The sequence below is a fragment of the Anthonomus grandis genome, chromosome 2 (genome assembly GCF_022605725.1).
Source record: "Anthonomus grandis grandis chromosome 2, icAntGran1.3, whole genome shotgun sequence".
Lineage (NCBI taxonomy): Eukaryota > Metazoa > Arthropoda > Insecta > Coleoptera > Curculionidae > Anthonomus > Anthonomus grandis.
In genome coordinates this window covers 19,400,891-19,425,244 of record NC_065547.1, presented here as the reverse complement: position 1 = coordinate 19,425,244, position 24,354 = coordinate 19,400,891, and the positions used below count along the sequence as shown (strand labels likewise).

At 32.9% G+C, this 24,354-nt stretch overlaps 2 long non-coding RNA genes across 2 annotated transcripts; one reads left to right on the top strand and one right to left on the bottom strand.

The window, feature by feature from the left end:
- Nucleotides 1–13,621: 13,621 nt before the first annotated feature.
- Nucleotides 13,622–14,283, bottom strand: LOC126750428 (uncharacterized). Its single transcript, XR_007665723.1, has 2 exons — nucleotides 14,129–14,283; nucleotides 13,622–14,069 (listed from the first exon to the last, which is right to left on the bottom strand). It is a non-coding gene; the product is annotated as an uncharacterized LOC126750428 (long non-coding RNA).
- A 176-nt stretch (nucleotides 14,284–14,459) lies between these two features.
- LOC126750723 (uncharacterized) lies at nucleotides 14,460–18,915 on the top strand. The gene is made up of 3 exons (XR_007665805.1): nucleotides 14,460–14,600; nucleotides 16,719–16,924; nucleotides 18,254–18,915. It is a non-coding gene; the product is annotated as an uncharacterized LOC126750723 (long non-coding RNA).
- Nucleotides 18,916–24,354: the final 5,439 nt, after the last annotated feature.

Here is a 24,354-nt window from a genome sequence, read left to right as displayed (position 1 = left end):
GTGCAATGGAAGCCATAGCCATTGGAAAAAAAGGAAGCGGTCTTTATTTAAAATCGTATAAAAAGGGTTATGGTTTATACTTAAAGTCAAAAAACTGTTAAATTTACTACCTCACAATAATAAACCATTACCAAATTTAGATTTAAAAAAGTATGTAAAAAAACTAAATATTCCTCATTTTAGGGGTATTTTTATGCGTAATAAAATGCCTAGAGTAATTACTAAAATAGAGTGTGGTATTATTAATTTAGGTAATAGTATTGGTTCTGGTACACATTGGACATCTGTTGTGAAAACTCACAACACCACTCCAACACCACTCCAACACCACTTTACTAACTTCCTTTCTGTAAAGAACCTGCAATTTAAACAAACTTGCAACAACGCTTTAAACTCTAAAAATAGATTACCGAGCCGACAGCGCACCTGATACTGATCGGGGAGAAAGAAATTGGGTCAGTCCGTCAGTCGTAGTATGTAGTTGTTGTTGAACGAAAGTTGCGCCGCCCGGTCTCTCTGCTCTGGTTTTACAACGTGTCAATTTTAAAAATGGCCCTTGTGAGAAAAATTTAAATGTGAAAAGTTGCTTTAATTAATGATATAGCCCTGTCTCTTATATAAATTGGTTTTGTGATCTGTTAATGATAAAGTTCTCTCTGTGCCCTAAATACTTAAACGTATTAATTCGTTTAACTCAAGTTATGGAAAGGAAGCAAATTTGCGGCCTTGTAATTCGCATAATATATCTATAATAATATATTACGTGACATATTATAAATAATTTTAGTATTATGTTAGTAGTGCATTGTTGTTGGCTGTACAACATTTTCTTTACATTGCTTCTTAAACTTCACTCAACAACAAGGCACTACTAACATAATACTAAAATTATTTATAATATATATATAATGGAGGCTCAGTTAATGCAAGAAAACCTAAGAGTAAAATTTGTTTATTAAATGTGTACATATTATGTTGTACAAGTGTTGTTTTATTTTTTAATCATATGGATTTGGTCCTTAGTAATTAGACACAACTCAGTCTTGTTGTGTCCCCTTGGATGATGGGAACAGGATAAGACATCCACCCTTCAACATCATATATTAAAAAACAGACAAATACTATATTTTGATAGTTTTGGAAATTTAAGACCGCCCGAAGAAGTTATTAAATATTTTTTAAGTGATGGTAGTAAAAATTTAATAAGTTATAATCATAACCAATATATATAATTAATATCAATATAATTTTTTTTACAAAAATCTCAAACACGTCGATTTTATTTTCGAGGGGGACAACTTTTCCTTACCAAGGCACCCTCATACCAGTAACCCTCTTCGAGGGGGTGGGATCACCCCTAAAATCTTAAATAGAAAGAGGGGTCGTGTGATACCTTATTTTAAAGGTCTTTTAATTCTGAATATAACTGTCAAATTTGAAGTGGCTAAAATTTTTTATCCGGGTATGACAGCTTGTCAAAATTGTACAAACAGCGAAAATGAAAAAGGTATTTTGAACTCTGTTTTGGATAATATTTTTGAAAGAATAAAGAAGTCCTAATTTCAAAGGGGTCACTTATTAATTAAGAGGCCACCCTAATACCTGGAACCCTTTACGAGGGGTTGAAAGCACCCCTTAAATCTTAAATAGAAAAAGGGGTCGTGTCATTCCTTATTTTGAAGGCCTTTTTACTCTGAATTTAAATGGTGACTTCTGAGTGACTGATGGATATCATGTGGATATAAAAATAGCAAGAAATATAATCTTTACTGCCAGTAAAAGTGGAGAGATAAGAAATACCTACCCTTTTCCTTTTGTGTCTTTTAAATAAAACAAGTTTATTTAAATTACGTCAATTTATTAAATGTTCAAATTGTGCCCCGCCTACTTCCATGCAGGAATACAGGTTTTGCTCAAAACGATGCCTGACGTTTTGTAGAACTTCAGGTGTTATCATCTGACACTCATTTATAATTCTCTGGCGTAAGTCTTCTAGGGTGTCTGAAGGACTTAAAGTCGCTCGGTACACTGAAAGTGTTACCCAAGTATTTGAACCTGGCGCGCGTGAGTGCTGGGCACTCCCCGACTACATGGTCAACGGTTTCATCCTCCTCACAGCACCATCGGCATTCCGGGTTGTCCGCAATACCGATAGTATGGAGATGGCTTCTTAAGTGCCAGTGACCAGTTAAAAGACCTGTCACTAGCCGAATTTCGCGTCTTTTTAGGCGTAGTAGATTTTTGGTGAGAAAGGCAGAGGGCCCACCTATGTGCGCTTTGGCCTGTCTCATACCAGGGGACTCAGTCCATCTTCGGTGGGTCCACTTGTCCAGCAGACCCTTCATTGATGCGACCGCAACGCATTTGGCGATACCAACTATGGGTTCCGGCCCCATCGGCACATTCGCGGATCCCAGTCTGGCAAGAGAGTCCGCTTGTTCATTACCTGCATGGCCAGGTATCCAGACGAGCTGGACCCTGCATCCAACCTGTACCAGTTTTTTCAGGACTTTTATGCACTCTAGTACAAGCTTGGAGCTTACCTTTGCGGCCGTGATAGCCTTAATGGCAGCTCTGCTGTCCGAGCATATTGATACGACTGTATTGCGGTGTCCGCAGCTTAGGATTTTCTGGCCGCATTTTAATACAGCGAATACTTCGGCCTGGAAGACAGTGGCGTGCTCCCCCAGCGAGTATGCCCTACTGGTATGTGGGATCCCACCAATAAGCCCTGATCCAGCTCTGTTATTCATTCTGGAGCCATCTGTGTACCAGATGGTCCCCCTGTTTAGCAATGCAGGTCTGTTGGAATGCTGCCACTCCGAGCTGCCTGCAATATGCGTCACGAATCCCTCGCAGTCCACAGTCACTGGAGCCATGCAGTCACTGCCCATCAGAAGGAGAGGACATTCCTGTATGGCCCGTGACCAAATTTTTGCGTGACCGGTCTCGCCAGCACGTAGTTCGCCGAGGACGTATAGCCTGTACGCAGTCCTCATTGCCTCGAATTGCACAACGAGGTCCAGAGGCGGAAGGCTCAGCAGAGTCTCAAGCGCTCTAGTTGGCGCCGTTCGCATGGAACCCGTTATGCTGAGACATGCAAGACGTTGGACTCTGTCCAGTTGTGCGCGAATTTTCGCTTTCTCAGTACATGGCCACCAAACGATAGCCCCGTATGTGAGAAGAGGTCTCACAATGCGCGAGTAGATCCAGTGGAGGATCTTAGGAGACAGACCCCAGGTATTGCCGAAAGCCCGCCTGCAGGCCCATAGCGCGCAGGTGGCCTTCTTCATTCTGGTGTCTGCATGATCGTGCCAGGAGAGTTTGGGATCCAACTTGATTCCCAGAAATCGAACTGTCCTGGAGTAATGCAGCTGCACGCCACCTAGAGATATAACAGGGGGCGTGCCAGAGTTACGTCTCCTCGTGAATAGTAGGAGCTCTGCTTTTTTGGGGTTAATCCTGTGACCTCCCGAGAGGCACCATGTGTCCACCATACGCAGGGCTCTCATCATAGGGCCCCGCATTGAGACGGCGTCTTTCCCTGGGCAAAGGATTACCAGATCATCAGCGTAGGCCTGTGTGTATAGGCCAGCATTGTTTAAAAGATTTATCAGGCTGTCGACCACAAGGCACCACAAGGTAGGGGACAATACTCCTCCCTGCGGGCAGCCCCTAGCCGCCAACGTTTCGACAATCTCGTTGTTGAGCTGGGCAGATACATGACGTTTCGAGAGCATGGCCTCTATCCAGCTAACCAAACAGGGTTCTGAGCCGCGGCTCTCGAGTGCTTGGCAGATTAATGCAAAAGGGGTGTTGTCGAACGCCCCTTCAATGTCTAAAAACGCACCCAGACAGGCCTTGCCACTACCCAGAGCGCCCTCCACCTTCTTAACGAGGTGGTGTAGGGCCAGATCCGTGGATTTGCCCGCCTGATAGGCGTATTGGTGCACATGTAGTGGTTTGTTGACCAGGATGAGATCACAGATTTAAATGAACTGTTAATGGATAAATTTGAAGAAAAATCAGTTTAATTTCTTTTACACTCTAATAATAATACAGTTTAATAGAGTGGCATTGATCAGAAAGGGGTTCTAATCAATTGAGGCCCTATAGACTATAAAATTTATAGGTTGCGATGGTTCATGTACCTTTGGACGGTTTTACACCACAGCCTGCTGACTTGAGAAAAAAAGATCTCCTACTCTAAGAGGTATGTACTTAGAATTCAAATTCATGTCAAATGTATTTATATATTGTTGTTTTTTAAATTTTAGGAGTACTTCAGAAAATAAAAGACAAACAGATTAACTTCTCTGGATGACCTGAGACATTAAGAAAACTATTAAGATCTGTTGGATTTAGGTAATCACTTTATACAGGCTTGGCCCTAATATCTTTAATTTAAAATATGAGTATGAAAGTCAATATTAAAAAAAATATATGTATATATAAGTTTTACAATATTTATACTAATATCTTAAACGAATTCTACTTACAGATGGCGAAAAACTGAGGACAATCGAAGTGTCCTTATGAAAAGCTATGATATTAGACTAAAAAGAATCAACTTTTTAAAAAAATTAAAAGAATATCGAGCCGAGGGAAGAAATATCGTATATACAGATGAGACCTATATTCATAGTAACCATACCCAAAACCAAACCTGGTCAGATAATAAAAATAAAAGGTAAAAAAAACCAATTTCAAAAGGACGCAGATTAATTATTGTTCATGCAGGAGGAGAAAATGCCTTCATTCCAAATGGAATGCTTATTTTTAAATCAGGTAAATTAAATTTATAAGTTCAAAACATTTGGATATTATATTACTTTATAATTTTTTCAGGAGCTAAAAGCGGAAACTACCACGATGATATAAATCACCAAAATTTTATGAAGTGGGTACAAACTCAACTTTTGCCCAATTTGCCAGAGCAGTCCGTTTTGGTTGTAGATAATGCCTCCTACCATAATGTTACTATGGAACCAAATATTACTTCGGGATCCCTTAAAAAAATATGCTTAAATGGCTACATGACAGAAATATTCCATGTGATGAGAAATTGACAAAGCCAGAATTATACAAAATAATTATTGACAATAAATTCCGCTATCCTCCAGTTTACAAGTTAGATGCATTACTGGAGGAACATGGACATAAAGTTCTTCGTCTGCCGCCTTATCATCCGGAGTTAAACCCAATTGAAAAAATGGGCCTTGGTCAAAAACTGGGTGGCAGCCCACAATGTGACATTTAAGTTGGCTGATGTGAGGCTCTAACAAATAAAAGGTTTCAAGAGTTGCCAAAGGAAGAGTGGGTGAAAATTTGTAACCATGTAAGAAAATATGAAGATCTTCAAATACAAAAAGAACATATATTAGATAATGGACCATTTAAAATTCACTGTCAACACTTCTTCATCTGACGACGATTGGTTAAATGATTATAATATCTTAACGGATGAAGAGGTAAAATCGTCTGAATCATCTTCCGATTAAATACTTATTTTTTATGTAAATATATTATGTATTTTTTCAACAGTATTATATGGACAATAAATACCTAATGTTTATTTATATTTTTTTTTGTATTCTTAGAAGTAATTTTTAGTCTAACATGAAAATTTAAATTAGCAAATAAAGTTGTGAGAGCGCCCAAGACTACATAATATATGTCAGATCCTCATTAAAATTGTTATTGTTAGAAGACATTTCAGCAATAAAACACCAAAAACACTAATTAATTAGTTTAATAGTGTACTTTGACACAAAACTACACGTAAACAACAACTATGGTTAATCTTAATTAAAATCACTAATTCTACAACAGAATAAGACGATACGAGTTTAACAAAGAACTAGCGATCCGGGGCCAATGCTTTCAACCCAAAATCTCGTTAATAACTAACTTCTGCTCATGTTATTCTTTTCATAATCTTATACCAACATCCGACCCCGTTCCACTCTCCTTGACATTTCTCAAAATATCAAGTGTGCCCTTTGTCCAACTCAGCCGACAGTAAAAATAATCAAAACTTATCTAATTTATGAGCCACCTGCAAACCAGACATAAACAAACGGGCCTCTCTTAAACTATTAAACACAACTTATAATCTAATTTATTGGCCAGCGCCGACACGGCCATTCTGACATGTCGCACGTCCTCGTGCGCTATTTTAAATTTCACCTGAAACCCAAAAAAAATCTCTTATCACTTCATCCGCTTGTCCATCCTGACAAACACTTCCAATTAACTTATAACAACCCCTTAGTAAATAAGGTTAAGTATTCTTATCTTAAAGAATCATTCTCTCATTCTCATAACAAATTGTACCACCGCAGCAGTATTAGCCATCGCAATAATAAATTTGATACACAATTATCATACCGCAGCATGATAATACTTTGCCATTGATTACCGCAGCAATCTTTCTAAACATAGAATTACTTAAAATGGTATCGTATGATGACGATACAGTCAATAAGAGCTACCTTAAAACAAATGTAATCTTATAATTATTTTGAAATACTTCAAATAACTTAAACTTAATTATTCGCCGACACTGGCTCATCCTTATCTTTTTTTCGTAATCATTAAAATCAAACATTTCTTGTTCTTGACCACTTGGTACTGCCCGCAATTGATCATGAACAAATTTACTTATACCTCCTTTCCCGTTTACTCTCTCTACCTCATATCTATCATTTGGTAAAACTTTGGTTATTTTATACGGCCCCCTAAACTTAGGGTCTAATTTTGATAACATTCGTTCATTGCATTTGCATAAACAAAATCGCCTATAACAAAATGCCTTATTTTAGCTTTATTTTTATTAAATTTAGCAGAATCAATTTTAGCCGATTTATCGATATTTTCACTAGCTTTTCTTCTAATATCTGATAGAGAAACATTATTATCAATGCTATTCAAACTTTGATGAACTAACTTACTCAATTCTAAGGAATGAAAATTTACCCCAAATAATAATTCTGCAGGACTAAATCCTGTAGTTTTATGTTTTGTGCTATTTAAAGCTAATTGGACTTCTCCTAAACTGTCTTGCCACGTACTTGTTTCTTCAGTCTCAATAGCAGTAAAAACATTTTTCAAAATTTGCATTACACGTTCGACCTGGCCATTAGCCCTACTTGCACTATGTGCAATGAAATGAAGTTCAATTTTGTTATCAGAACAAAACTTTTTAAATTCTGAACTTGTAAAGCATTTGCCTTGATCGGAAATAACCCTACATGGTGCTCCAAACAAATACGTAAAGTTTCGGAATGATTCAACAGCTTGTTTTCCAGTTAATGAAGAAATATGGTATAAAAGAACAAATTTTGTAAAGGCGTCTATGATAACCAATGCATATTCTTTTCTGTCACTTTTCCCACTTAATTTTCCAGAAATATCAATATGAATAGTATGCCAAGGATGTGGAACTTTTGGAATTGAATGAAGTTGAATTTGAGTGGGGCCAGATTTATTTTTGGATGCTTTACAAATAAGACAGTTGTCAACAAACTTTTTAACGTTTTTGGACATATTTGGGAACCAATAAAATTCATATAATTTATTCAAGGTCTTTTCCCAACCTAAATGTTTTAAATCAACATGAATATGATTAATGACGGACCAAGCCATAGAACGAGGAATAATAGGAAGCCATTTTGATTTACCTTCTCTTTCTATTTTTCTAAGTAAAAGATTATTCTGGATATCATATGTTTTAAGCAAATCAGGAGCTAGTTCGCAGGATTTCCATTTGGCGATTAATTGAAGAATTTCTGTATTTCGTTGTTGTTCAACTTGAAGCCAATCTTTTTGAATTTCCAAAATTTGAATTTTTTTAACAAATTTCTGTGATACTTTGACATTATCATCAGGATTTAGTAAAGGATTGCGTGATAGAAAATCAGCATGTTGCATTCGAGTGCTCTCACGATATTGAATGTCGAAGTCAAACCCTTGTAAAAATGCCCACCATCGATGAACTCGGGGTGTTAAATCAATTTTATTCTTTGTAGCTTTCAAGGAATTGCAATCGGTTACCACAGTAAAATATTTTCCAACCAAAAAGTGCCTAAAATGTTTAATAGCGTTAACAACGGCCAAAGTCTCGAGCTCATATGAATGATAGCGTGATTCTATCTCAGAAGTCTGCTTACTAAAATATGCATATACATGTCAATTACAATTTTGATATTTTCTTTAATGAGAGAGAAACGCTATGTTTTATCAATGAACAGTCAGATCCCGAGTCAAAAAGAAAAGCAACAATCTTACCATCTATCAGCTTCATTTCCCCTTGTGGTAAAACTTCCACCTCCAATAAATTAACTCGCTTCTCTAGATATTTTGGTTTGCTACCTGTACCCTTTTCCTTCTAAGGACAATGGGTTGAAATGTGCCCAGGACCACCACAGGTAAAACATCTAACAACATTGGTTCTCGGCTCCACTCGTTTACTTGCAGATGACGTAGACGGCATGTTTGTGTTGGTTCGGCACTCATACGATTTATGTCCAAATTTTCCACAGCTGTGACACTTGTATGATGTTTTCGATCGCTTTTGTCCAATGGGGTAAAGGCACGCCGCTTCGAGCTAATATGAGGATCAGGTCGAACTAGCGCCGGCCGTTTACCAGTTGAACCACGAAGGGCAATACAGAAACTTTTAAGGTCTTTTGGTGGATCTAATTGCAATCGTTTCCGCACCATTTCAGACCTACTTCCAACAACATGACAAGCAAATAATGTTGCTAGAGCCTCTTCGTTTTCACAGGTTTTAATTAAATGCTGTGCCAAACGTAAAACATGCAACCCTTCATCCAATAAAGTGATTTCACTGGAAGTATTTTGCCGGCCATTTACAGCCTCCTCAAATAATTCCATTATGTCAGTAGGCTTGGAAAAAGTTGATAAAAATTCAGCCCGTATATCTTCCCAGGTTTTTCCTATTGGCCTGCAACGAATAAGCCAATCTGCTGCCTCGCCCTTTAATGCGCAAGATAGGCTCGTCACTAACATTATTCCAGACAACTTCTGCATTTTCACAAATTCATCTATTAAGCAACACCAGCCTTCTGGATCAGCAACCTTTGAACTTGGATCAAAACTTGGTAGTTGAATTTGAGGACTTGTTACAGTGTTAACAGCAGGTGCACTAGAATCTTGCATTTCTATTATTTTGCGAAGGAAAAACTCAACTTGGCTGGTGGGTACGCTGTTATTGTCTGTGTAATTCTCCTCATTCAACAGAACATTCTCACCTGGACGGGGCAATCCCACTTCTGATGTCAGATCCTCATTAAAATTGTTATTGTTAGAAGACATTTCAGCAATAAAACATCAAAAACACTAATTAATTAGTTTAATAGTGTACTTTAACTGACACAAAACTACACGTAAACAACAACTATGGTTAATCTTAATTAAAATCACTAATTCTACAACAGAATAAGACGATACGAGTTTAACAAAGAACTAGCGATCCGGGGCCAATGCTTTCAACCCAAAATCTCGTTAATAACTAACTTCTGCTCATGTTATTCTTTTCATAATCTTATACCAACATCCGACCCCGTTCCACTCTCCTTGACATTCCTCAAAATATCAAGTGTGCCCTTTGTCCAACTCAGCCGACAGTAAAAATAATCAAAACTTATCTAATTTATGAGCCACCTGAAAACCAGACATAAACAAACGGGCCTCTCTTAAACTATTAAACACAACTTATAATCTAATTTATTGGCCAGCGCCGACATATATTAGTGCTTAAATAAAATATAAAATTATTATTACAGTTTTAAAACCTATTCGGTCAAAATTGGCGCTGTAAAAATATTAATAACTTAAAATGGGGAAAATTAAGGTATAACAGAAACAATTTCTAAATCGTTAAAAATATACCTACTTATTATACAATTTTAAAAACAAATACAAGGAAATTTGACTTGTTAATGGTTCAAATAATATTCAATTAAAAAAATAGCTACCTATATCTTTCAGTGAGGTCATTTTTTAAAAACAGGTAGACGAATTATCTTTTATAACTTTTAAGAATTATTTATAATATTTTTTTCACAGGTGCTTTGGCCGACCCAATTTATTATTATTTACCATCATGTGCGATGCATAATTTAGGACTTATCCGAATTATGTAATTATGTGTATTTAAATAATAAATTCGTATAAAATTATATTTTTGAGAAATCTTTTCTTATAGTCTTATTTTCGAAGTCTATTTTTGGGTTTCTATATCCTAATCCTGATAATAAGATAATTATAATTTTTCTAATTTTGTTAATTATTTGTTCTATGCTTTGCACAAAATCAGAGAGGCAGCCAACAAGCTGTTTTAAATTTTAGTTAGGAAAATTTAAATATTAATTTATCTCATATTCCAGACTAAGCAGCGCACCTAACGAATGTAAACAAAACACAATACACCATTATTTAAAATAATATAAATTAACTTTTCTAAAATTAAAATTAAAAAAAGGCGCGCTACTGCCATTAATCGCGCGTTATTAGGGGATAAAACTTGGCGCAGCTTTGAAACAGATGGTGTACCTTTCCTTAGCTAGACAAACTCTAAACTCGGAAAGATTTTCTTACATAGACCTTAATTTGAATATAGGTCAAAATAAATTTGCAACTATTTATGAAATGTATTCACAATTTCAGTCTGTGTATTATTATTCAAAGATTGATAAATCTATGTTTACCCCCGGAGAATTTAAAACCAAAGCGCCCATTTCCTATATAAATTGTATGCATCAAAAGGAAATGATACAGTAGGGTCCGGTTGCGATGCGAATCGAGTTTGAGTTAAATAAAGATCTAGAAAAAGATACCACCGCTTACTGTTTAGTGATTTACGATCGTATCTTAACCTATAATCCTCTTACAAAAATAGTTAAACAAGTATAATTATTATACACACACACATTGAATAGAAAAAAATATGGATTTTCTCATATTAGATGTTCAGGATTTTAAACAGGAAAACCAAAAATTTCTTCCCAAAGAATTGGCTGCCTACGACGGAGAAAAGTTTAATCATTTTGTGTTTAAACCACCATTTGCTTTGGATCAATTATCCAAGCCGGTGATTAAGGAGGCAAAATGGACAATGATCAATCAACACTGTATTCCTTGGTATGAGGGATATACCACAGTTTATGAATTTTCAGAAATTATTAAAAACCTAACAGATAAGAAAACATATTTAAAAAGTTTATATAAAAGGAAGTGAAATGTGTAAATATATTGAAAGGTATTCAATGAAACCGATTATGGAAATTAAATATGTAGAAGAAGAAGAAGAAGAAAAAAAAAACAGTAGAAAGAGAAAAGAGTAAACCGCTTTGTTTCCATCACTCTCGATCACCTTGTATGTGTGCTCTTTTCAATGTATATACCTTATTTAATAAGGTAAAAAAATAAGAAACCTTTCCTGTATAAATTGTGTATGTTTTATAATACTGCAGTTAAATAGAAGAAACAGTGAAAGAAACACACACGTTGTCCAAGGGAAACAGCTAGCATCATGTATATTTTAGACGTTCAAGGCTTTTAATATAAAAAAGTCCTTTTCTTTGTAAGGAAATTGCTATAATTAATTTGGAAAATGGAGATATTGTAGCGTTTTATTTTTCCACTCCTTATGTTCACTAACGCTCCATTTATATTTTTATTAATTTCAATATTTTAATAATTTCAGTCAACTTCTTGTATTCATATTTTTTTAAAATTCACACTATCAATGACACATTACTACTGTAACGCATCACTCTCCTGGCTTAATTATCCATGCTTTCTGTTGACGGTCCGTCACTCTTCTGATTGGTCTTAATTAATGTTTTCTCTGATTGGCTGATATTGACAGCTCAGGCGATAGGTGGGGTCGGGAATGATTTAGTCGGTACTGGTCCATTTTTCGAGGACTTGTTCCCGTGTTGCTGGTAGAAGCGCACGTAAAAGGCCAGTTTTTTATTTCCGAAGTTTGTGAAGCAGGAAGTGGCCAATATGGTTTGTAATTTATAGTCCTTAATCTTGTTCCTTTAGGGAACCGTTAATTCATAATTCTGGTGCAGGATGCCCAATATTTTAATGGATAGATAATGAAACTTAGCAAGGTGAGTGTGTCTCATTTTGAACGCCATTAATTTTTATCGACAGTAAATACAATGGCAACCGTTGTTTTAGGGTTTTACTTTTCCGTTTTCCTCTTTATTCTTCTTCAATTGTTGATGGCTGCCGGCTTTTGATTTCCCCGGAAAATTGCTGAAAGCGGTGGAGCTGGAGCCAGAGTTAGAGCTAGTATTAGAGATTCCCAGTCTGGATAGCTAAGCTACAAATGGCATGCATTCACAGCCTCGGTTTTGAAGGCTAGCCGTTCATTTCTTGGAGGAATATACAGGCCAGTTTATTCGATTTATTTAAATATTACTAACTATAGATTTGTCTCACCTATTTAAATTTTTATTAATATACCTTTAATTTCAATTTATTGCTACAAATATTTAATCAACATCATAATTTAATACGTCAATTTCTTACCTATAATTTTTGTTATTTTTTGTTCAGTATTTTTCAGTACCTTTTTTGGTAGTTAAGTAGATATAACTCGGTTAAGGCTGATATGCCTTAGGTAAAAAGGTTCATGAACTTTCCCCTGCGTACTAAAAATATATACAAAAAAAACTTTAATAATTGCAATTTATTTTTCAAGTGCTGAAATCTACCTAGAAGCGTAATCATAATTTAAATGTTACTTTTGTCACACTTATTTTAATCATATCAACATTATTCATATTTTAATTCATAATAAATTATTAACATTTAACAGATTAGAACATGAGGTGTATTACTTATATTTACATCTTTGATGTAAATATAATTTGGTTTTATTGTTAAGATATTTTTTTGCCTCTTTAAATCTACTTTATCCAGGGTCATTTAATTGTTCATTGAAACCTACATATATACCAAGTATTTTTCTTAGTTTTCTTTCGTTTATAAAAAAAACTAAGTGGCGCCCTCTTATTTAATAGTTATAATCAAGTTTATATTCTTTAATAGCCAGTAATGAGATTTCAAGTGAACCTTCGAACAATCCCAAGCCTCCAATAATTCTGAGCTACCGTCTGCAAATTCTTGGCAAAATAGTAACACTGTAAAGTTAACGCCACAATATTTTTCTTCATTTTATCAAATTTCCATTTCCATTTCATTGGTTTCAATCTATTGATAATAGTCATTCCAGTGCCACAATGGAAGGAAAACAAATAGATTGTATAACGAGAAATCTACTTGGACTACCATGGGACTTCACTGATGCAAACTACCTACCCTTAGAAGGTCTTTATTTATAATAATAAAAGAATAAAGCAGTGTATGTTAAAGGTTTGACAAAAAAATGTGGCTAAGTAGTATAATTCCAAATAATAATATTATAGACTTATTAGATTTAGGCTGTTTAAGTTGTCTTATTAGGCAAAGTGGTCGTAAATATCACTGTAAAAAACATATATATAATAATTTAAGATGTGCCAAACAAAACGTGTATATTTTGAGAGACTGGATTGTTAATAAATAAATAAAACATCTGTAATAATAATAATAATATAAAATATCTATTTATTACAAAATAATTCTGATTACAAGACGCAAAATTTTTGACTTTCAAAATCTTCAGCATCAACATCCCAAACCTCCTGAAATGCTGTCAATCATGATGAAGATGAAGGTGTAAACGGTAAGATAATTTTGTTCTTCAAAATATTAATCTTTCTCTTTTTTACCGCCACTGCTGATGATTCACATCCACCACCATTGCAGCCAATCAACTTTTCCTCCTCCTCCTTTTGCGGCCTCAAATCGAATTTAAATTTACTCATCGCACCTTTTAAAATGATCAGCTCTTTCTCCGTGTCTACCAATAATTTGACGTACGACGCAGGAAGTTCCCCCAATTTCATTTTGATTGTGTCGTCACGTGGTGTGTAATTTAATTTGAGCATAACATGATCTTTTTTTCAACTCCCTTGACCCCATATCTAAATATAAGATTTTGTTTATACAAAAAAAAAAGTAGAATATAAAATATTTTACCTACCTGAATAAATGTTTAACGATAACATATAATGTCTCAAGTGTTAATTCTGCTAAATCATTACTTTTAAATAATATAGTAGAAGGAATTAAAGCCACTTTTTTAGGTTTTTTGTTTCACAATATTTTTCTTATAAACTAGATAGGATAATGTGTCATTTTCTTTACTCATTTTTATACTTAAATTCAAAGAAAAAAAAATATGGTAAAGCAAAGGAGAGGAGTGTCACACGGTGCATGTGGATTACCTTGCGCAACGTCTTTTATGTAAATTAGTAATAGAATGGTTATGACACACCTAGTGTACCAGCTTATATAAATAAAGCAGTAATTAACACTAAAATAATAATCATAGTTTCATATAGTACGTAAAAGGCAATTTATCGCAGCAGAATTAAAATGGCGAATAAGTGTGCAGAAATTAATGAAAAAATAAGAAAAAGTTAGTAGGCTAGTACAGACAGAGAATGATTTTTGTAAGTGGCTCAAATATTTAAATAGAAATATATATTTTTTTAAATTTTATATATATAATTCATCTAAGACTAATATTAGAAAAGAGTCATGTTTTAAGAGTCGCATAAGAACCGGAGCTATAATAGATTTGCATATTAAAAATCCCCAAGTTTTTTAAATAAAGCATTTAGATCTTTTAGCTGTAAAATTAGAAGTGAGTTGAAAAAATCCCTTTTGAAAGAAATGTTATTTTTTTAGCTAACTTTATACAACCACAAACTGGAGAAACTGACTTGAAACACTTTATTACAAAAAATAGAATTATTGACCAAAACACCGATTTAAAGCAGTGGTATAGTGATCATGTTAAAAATAATATTTTAACAAGACTGACAATTCTGGATGGGCTCTTTATGAAATTTTACACCTAAAAGTAAATTTGAATAATTACACACCAATTAATGTAGGTGTGTCTACTTATATTACATTGCCCAAATTTATTCAAAATACAAAAGGGGTTATTAATATTCAAAACAAAGATCCCTATTATTTTCTTTGGTGTATTGTAGCAGCACTTCATCCATGTAATTCAAGTCAAAATGTTAGCAGAACTTCATCCTATCCCGATTTTCTAGATATTTTAAAATATGATGAAATCGATTTCCCAATAAAATTAAAAGATATTCCTAAATTTGAAAAGATGAATAATATTTCTGTAAATGTCTTTTCTATAGAAAAAAGTTAAAGTTGTTTAAGTAATTTTGAATATTTAACTAAAGTAAATCTATTAATGTTGTCTGCTGATCATGAAAATGAAGATGATAATGATTATGGTAATTATAGTATATCAGAAAATATTTATAAATTTAAATCAGTTTTCCATTTTGCTTTAATTAAAAATTTAAATCGATTGGCAAAACAAGGCAGTGGAAATCAAAAAAAAGAAATCAAAAGTTTTATTGCGATAGATGTTTAAACCGTTTTTATTCACGTGAAACATTAAATCAGCATATGTTCACTTGCAAAAAAATAAATAATAAAACCAAAATAACGTTGCCATTAGAAAATGAAAAAACAATATCATTTACACGTTTCAAAAAAAAATTGCAAGTTTTATTTGTTATTTATGCCTACATTGAAAGTATATTGGAGAATTTTGAGGATCCGTTATTAACTGAAAAAACTAGAAAGAATGAAAAACATACACCTTGCAGTATTGTTTAGTATTTGTTTTGTATTTATGATAATAATTTATCAAAATTTGATATGTATACAGGTTCAGATTGTATCAGTTGGTTTTGTAGGCAATTATTCGACCTGGCTCAACAGTTAAACCTCATATTTAATCGTACAGCATCTATGATACCATTAACTGATTTAGAAAATCAATTATTTTATAAATCAACTAATTGCCACATTTGTTTAAAGCCATTTTCTGGTGATGATTGATTTGGTTAGAGATCATTGTCATTTTACGGGCTAATATAGGGGAGCTTCACATAATTCTTGTAATCTCAATTATAAAGTAGAACATATGATTCCTTGTATATTTCACAATATCTCAGGCTACGACGGGCATTTTATAATTAAAAAATTAGCTACAGCGATACCTGGTCAAGTAACATTACTACCAGTCAATAAAGAAAAATATATATCTTTTACAAAATATATTCTAAATACTAGTCTTTCTTTTACATTTCTGGATTTTTTTAGATTTATGCCTAGCAGCCTAGATGAATTAAGTTCCTATTTAAATATTTCTGAAAAATGTATAATAAAAACGCTGATGAAGAGTTTAATTTACTTTCAAAAAAGGAAGTTTTTCCATACGAATATCTAGATTCTTGGGAAAAATTAAATGATCAATAACTGCCACCCATTGCCACCAAATTTTACAGTAAAATTAAAAAAAAAGTATTTCACACAATTATTATGCACATGCTATTAATGTTTGGAATAAATTAAAAATTAAAAATTTACGACAATACATGGAAATTTATTTAAAAACTGATGTATTAATATTAGCTGATGTATTCGAAAATTTCAGAAAAGTCTGTTTTATAACATATGGTTTAGAATGCTTAAGATCATATACTGCACCTGGATTAGCATATGATGCATGCCTTTTAATCTTTCAGGTTTCCTTAGAATTAATTACAGATATAGATAAAGTAATGATGATAGAAAGAGGAATTAGAGGAGGAATTTCACAGTAATCGATACGGAAAAGCAAATAATAAATATATGGGAAAAGAATATGATCCTAAAATAGAGCCATCATATTTAATGTACTTTGATGTAAACAATTTATATGGAACCGCTATGTGTGAGGCCTTACCGCAAGGTGAGTTTAGGTGGCTTAAAGCAATTGATTATTATTCTATTATTAATACACCCGATGATTCTGATGCAGGATATATTCTTGAAGTAGATTTAGATTACCCTCAAAACTTACATAATCTTCATAAAGATTTACCTTTATGTGCAGAAAAGTTAGTTCCACCTCTTCCAATAACCATCCGGCAGCCAAAGTTACTAACAACCCTTTATAATAAAAAAAACTATATTATACATTATAGAAATTTAAAACAGGCAATACAATTGGGTATAAAAGTAATAAAAATACATAAGGTGTTAGCTTTTAGACAATCACCTTGGTTAAAATCATACATAACACTTAATACTGACATGAGAAAATTAAGCAAGAATGATTTTGAAAAGAAACTTTTTTAAATGAGTGAATAATGCGGTATTTGGAAAAACTATGGAAAACGTTAGAAAATATAAAGATGTAAAATTAGTAACCTCATGGGATGGTAGATTTGGAGCAAAAACGTTAATTTCAAAACCAAACTTTCATAGTTTGACAATTTTCGATGAAAACTTAGCAATTATAGAATTGTCTCGTGTAAATGTTAAATTTAATAAACCGATTTATCTAGCTTTTAGTATTTTAGAAATTTCTAAAACGATTTTATATGATTTTCATTATAATTATATAAAACCAAAATTTTATGATGCTGCAAAATTACTCTATACAGACACTGATTCTCTAATTTACCATTTTCATGTTGATGATATTTATAAACATATGAAAGAGGATATTCACAAATTTGACACTTCTGATTATCCGCCAAATAATGTTTATAATATACCATTGGTTAATAAAAAAATATTAGGGATAATGGAAGATGAGAATAACGGTAAAATAATGAGTGAATTTGTTGGTTTAAAGTCGAAAATGTACGCATTTAAAATACATAACGATGAAGTAAAAAAAAGCGAAGGGTATTACTAAAGCTTTATTAAATAACATCACTTTCGAAGATTATTTTAACTGCTTGTTTAGTCACAATCAAACATATGCAAAAGAATATCTAATTCGATCTAAAAAACATGAAGTGTTTACAATAAGCCAAAGAAAAATTGCACTTCCACATAATGATGACAAAAGAAATGTAAACTCTGCATCGACCAATACGTTATCTTGGGGATATATAATTTAATTGTATACTTATAAAAATATTTCTACTTGACTGTTTTTGAAACACTTATCTTATGGTCGTATAGCACCAAGATCTGGTTTGGCTTTAAATCATGGTATTGATGTAGGAGGTAAATAATATTTCACATTAAGCTTTTTAATATTTAATAACATCGATTAATTTTTTAGGTGGTGTCATTGATTGTGACTATACCGGAGAAGTCCAAATAGTCCTATTTAATCATTCTGAGAAAGATTTCTTCATTAAGTCTGGCGATCGAATAGCTCAACTAATATGTGAGAAAATTTATTTTCCGAAATTACGAGAAGTTGCAACTTTAGAAAAAACTGAACGTGCAGATAATGGTTTCGGATCATCTGGAGTAGCATAATTTATTTATTTTTTGTCATATACATAAATAATATCTAATTATTTACAATACTATTATGTTACGTATAATATAAAAAATAATTGTTTGTAAACTAATTATCCATTTTAATACATATATTAACTCATACCTTTATTATAAGCTAAGACTTCGTTTCAATAATGGTACTCTATTGGAAAATAAAGAATGGAGAGCTATTAGTGGAGAATTAGATCAAGAAAATTCATACTGTACTGCATCATCAATCGTTAAACATCAAAATACTAATTGTTTACAAACAAATAGTTTAGGTTCGCCAGAGATAATCAATATTTACATGTATGTAACACAAATGTTTATTATAATAATATTTGGATTTATATTAACTAAAATGCTGTATTTTAGGTAGCCAACAACAACAACAATTTCAGAATGTAAATCGTTTACTTTAATAAGATATTTATTAAATTAATATTATAATAATACCGACTTTTATTTCCATTTAATTCAGTAAAAAAATAAAAAATAAAACCAGTTTTCTACCGATAACCGTATTCGTGGTGAACAATTACATAATAACAATAACATAGTTGCATTGACCGAAAGGAATGCAGTCCGTCTACAATAAGAAAGTGCCCCCGAGGAACAAAATTTTAGACTTAATCTGACCCGACTGGGTCAGTATTATGTCACCTACACGTAACACGGACGATGGACCATCTTGGTGTCAGTGTAGTAGTTGGGGGAAAAAACCAACCTGCGTGCTATTGCTAAAAAAATAGCAATTCATCATTTCGATATTTGGTTCACGAGCGTCTTCAAAAAGTCCCTCTCCCAAGGCTCAATGAAAAAAATGAGCTCTTGGACAAAAAAAAAACATGTAAATCATTTAATTAGCATACGTAAATAATAAAACCCGTTAGTATGGTAATTAGACCTTTAAGTAAAAGGAATGCGGTTTAGGAATGCATAATAATTAATAGGATAGTTGTGGTGCGGTGTTGCCACGCTAATGCTAATGCGCTGTTGCCATGTCTTGAGAAATTTCAGAAGATTTAAAGAAAAGCCAGTCCCAGGAACGTGTTTACTATACTACTGGGTGTCAAATGTAAATGCAATATTCTTATCTCCACAAATAAAAAACAAGTCCATCGTTGTTTTGTAGCTTGAACAACTAAGATACTAATACGATGTTCGTTTGTTATTGTAATACTTTAATGTTTTAGGAATATTTTTAAAACTTACTTTACGTGAGGAGTACACGGAGTCACGTAAACTAGCAAAATGGCTTTTATTTAACAAAATTGTTGGACATAGCACATATGCAAGAATGATTCAATACATAAAGTGGACATACATCTTTACTTTATTAGTTATTTATAATAAAGTAATATTTTCGAAATAAAAATACAGCAGGAAACCGTATTAAGTTTATTCGAAACAAAAACTATTTTGTTAGTGTTCTTATATCACTAAGAATAAAACAAGAGTCTTAGAAAAAATAACAAAAATAACTCATTTAGGGAAAATAATATGCTTTAGCTATTATTCCCTCTCCAAAGAAGTCGCCAAAACCGTTAACGTTTTCTTCTTTATTATACAGATTCCATACGGTTTGGCCTCTGACTCCTCGAGCTGAAGGTAAATTATTAAAGAAAGAAAAGGAATCTTGAATTATACCTTTGCGGATGAGATTTAGTAAGTCCATTTTTTTGGCCATAGATAATCGACAGTCGTTTGTATATTTGTTGACTAGTTCAACTCAATTACATTGAATGTCGGTGCTATTGAATTTAACGTGTTCAAATACAGTTTCTTGTGTTTTCTGCTTCTTTCAATGGTCGCATGGATGCTGTCTGCTTGGAGGTAGCTATGACGTTTCTCTCTCCACGCTCTCCATGATGTTTAGGTCAATTTCTTGTAAATCACTAATAGTATTTACAGCATAAAGTAAAGCAGCATATACATTTTTACTGCGATTTTGGCCACCGCATGTTTCCACATAAAGTACAATGTGTATAATTTCCAGTTTGGAGAACGGTGTCCATGTTCTGGGATATATTTTTATAGGTATTTGCCAGCAAACACAGTAGAAAATAAAGGTCTTATTTCACCAAAGAAAGAACGTTACAAAGAAATCTATATTTTATATCATATAACCGAATGGGTACTAGATAGCGGTACCCACAGTAACTTTAAAATATCTTTTAAAAACTGTTAAACAGATGTCTCTACCAATGTTTGCAAAAAATGTTCTTTTTTAATTATGAAAACTAGATATAGATGACTCTGTTGGTCAGATTAGTTTGAATGGCGGTTATCATAGTTTTTAGATCATTTTGTCTATTGTGTTGTAACGGTGCTTTTTAGATGTTATTGTTTTAAACCTAAGTGTATTATTTGTTATCTTATGATAAGATTTACTCGTTTAATTTTAACTGTACCGTTTTATATGTGCTTTTGTTTTGTTTTGACAAATCTCGTTTTTAACAATGTAAGTACGCTTTAAAATTCGTTTTTATTCAGCATTTTACCAATTTTTCATAAGCGTAGTATCTATGTAAATTGTGTCTTTTACTTTTAGTCCTCGACCTGATGATGCGATGATATTGTGAAACCGGTCGTCATAATAAAAGGAATTTCTGGTGAAATAAGACCTTTATTTTCTACTGTGTTTGCTGGCAAATACCTATGTATAATTTCCCTTGGAAGGTTTTGAATATACTTTAATAGTCACGTATCAATTTCTGAACTTCCTTTTTTTCCTCCGGTATCGTCCCATAGTTGCCATTATTTTCCGAATCATAAACTGTAAAGTTCATAAGGGAAAGCTTTCTAGAAAAATAAATTTGAGTATCGCGAGCAAAAGTTAGCGCAGCCTATAAATAAAGGGTAGCCTAAAACATTGTTTCGGAATTCTCTGCATCTTTCTTGTCTTTTCTTTTCATTATTGCGATATTCTCCTTTCTTTGCCTATGATGTTTATAGTTCTGGTCAGTCTCAGTTGTTTTCTTACGTTCTGCCTCGTTACATATGGAGGAGCACTGATCTTTCGTTGGTTGAAATATCGCGAGTGGTTGCTCAAAGTCGTTAAATATTCTGTGGAAAATACGGTACTTGACTCCTGCAAGGCTTCTCCTTCCTTATAAAGTTCATACAATTTTCTGATAGGAAGATCAGGTGTGTGGTATAAGCGCGCACTCCGTTGTCTACAACAGTAATGCGAAGGTACTATAGGGATATCGGTAAGGAAACGACGCACTTTCTGCACTTTTGCTTTTGGAGTTGCATTATGGGCTGCTGTTCCTTTTCTTTTATCTTTTCTTAAGTAGGATTCTTTTAAACTTAAAAAGATTGTTGACTATTCATTTAGAAATTGCAAAAGTTCCACACAAAAATGAGAGATAAACACGAACCATTATATTTTCTCCTTTTCCATCTGGTAAGAAATATGCTCTGCTTACTTTTTTGTCGACTTCCGAATCTTTATTGACATTGACTATTGCATTTCTTTGATCAATGAACAAATGTAATCCTTTTTTCTGGTAACATCGGCATAATTCCAATATTCCTCGAGTAAGGTTTGTTGCTGTTCACTAGTTATGTTTTTGCAGGAGAACCGGTACGCACAACGAATTATTTTTAATTGTTTTCTTGGTCGCACAATACCCTTTCTATCAACATATGATTGACCAGCTGCTCTTTTCCATTTTCGGTAATTTTTCTTCCAAAGATTTGGTTCGGTGTATTCTTTCCGTTTTCGCTGACGTCCTGCGAGTTGGTCTGCGAAAGTACCAGGTTCAGCTTATGATAAAAGTGCGAGATCAAATATGATAAAAGTGGCGATAGCGTCTGAGTCACTATCATCAGTAGGATAATACCCCTTGTCTTATTATTTTCCAGCTGCTCTATATCAATATTTGGTATTGTTGCTGAAGTAGATTGTCTATTTAAGCCATCTATCAAAATAAAACTTACACATTGGTATTAGGTTGTTAATCTTTTAAAAGAAAACTTGCAGTCCTCCTCAATAGTTTGAGAAAGCGCTATATTTGTTACTGTTCCATTCTTGCTAATGTCACGTTGGCAAATAATATTATCATTATTTCCTAATAGCAAAGAATCATTCTCCACTTTTTCCAGCTCATCGTACCATTTAAGCCTATCTTCTGGGTTACGACTTATGCCTAAAAAGAAGATAACATTATTACCCATCTACATATGTAAAAAAACATAAAACAAAACGTAATCTATTTCCACAGCTAGTCGAATTTAATTACTTCAACTGTTTAGAATATGCAATGATTCTAATCGCAACTATTATATTGTTTTGATGGTTAAATATTTAATATTTTGTTTATCTAACGCCGTTAAATATTTAATATTTTGTTTATCTAAACAAAATATTAAAATTATTTGAAATATATATTTATATTATTTGAAAGTGGTTATTGCTATTTCTTGTGCGTAAAGGAAATAGATGGTATAAATTGTAATTATTTTGTTCGACTAGTGGAATTCCTATTATGAATATTACTTCTGTTTTCTTGACATAGCGTCTGATGTTTAATGTATTTTTTATTAATAATATAGTTTCTGTTAAAGGCTCGAAGGATAGTTTTTCAGAATTTAAGTGATTTTTCACTAATTGCAATTCAGACAAAAAATCATTAATATTTAAGATTGCATTATGAAATTCATTTAATTTGGCAAACTTATGGCAATTTATTGATTTGCTTAAAATTGTCATTTGTTGGTTTAGAGATTCTTTAAGATTATTTTGATTTTACCTTAGGATTCTTTCAGCATCGTCATTATCCAGGTTTCCTGTTAGACTTTTTATTATACCGCCTAATCCGTTTATTAGACCTCGTTTTTCACGTTTTTTATCAGGGATAATTTGGTCAATTTGTCCTTTAATTTTTTGTTTTAAATTATCTGTTATTATAAATGAATTAATTAGTTCATTTTTATAAGTTGGATAGGTATAAATGTATTTTCTTAATTGATTATACTTACTACAAATGTCAAAATATTCTTGTGTTAAGTTTGTCAAGTCAAAGATTTCAATAAATGTCCAGTGGTTGGTTACCTTTTGAGCGTTTCCTATCTTGTAGGGTAAAATTCCAGGGTTATTATTTAAGTTGTGGTATTTTGGGGATTCGCCGAAGACGAAGGATCATCTGTAACAAGAGGTCTTTTTAGTTCTTTAATATGTATTATTTCCATCTTATCTGGTTTTTTCACATTTTTTATTTTAACACGATTGCGATCTAGAATTTCAATTATTGTAAAAGGACCTGAAAATTTTGGTTTATTTTTATTTCTGGGATATAATTTTTTATAGACCTTTTGATTTAATTTAAATTCAAAAGTTTCGTCACCTTTTACGTAGGTTTTCGCTAAAACTCTCTCCTTTTCTTTATCAGTGCATCAACTTTTTCTTTATGTAACGTGACATAATCAGAGTAAAACGTCGTTGATATTAAATCAAGTGGATCACGAGAATTTGTATGACCTAATACGAGTTCATGTGGAGTAAATTTTGTAGTACTATGCCTCGTACTATTATATGCAATTATTGCGTAAGGCATTAATTCACTAACTGACTTATCTTTATCTTTTTGTTATAATATACGGAGATGTCCTATTAATGTTGAATGAAACCTTTCTACAGGGGAATTCGATTCATGGTCTCCTGGTTGTGCCAAAATGAAATTTTATTTTTTGAGTTTTTAGTAATTTTTGAAAAATTGCATCCGAAAAATGAGAAAAAGTTAACTAAATTGTGACATACCGCTTTTGCATTTTGTCATATGGATATGCTTGTCCATCTTTTGAGAATTTATCAAAAATTGTTAAAAAATGTTGCCCTTCAAAAATAAAGGTATCAATATGTAACATTTGAAATGGTTTACTGGC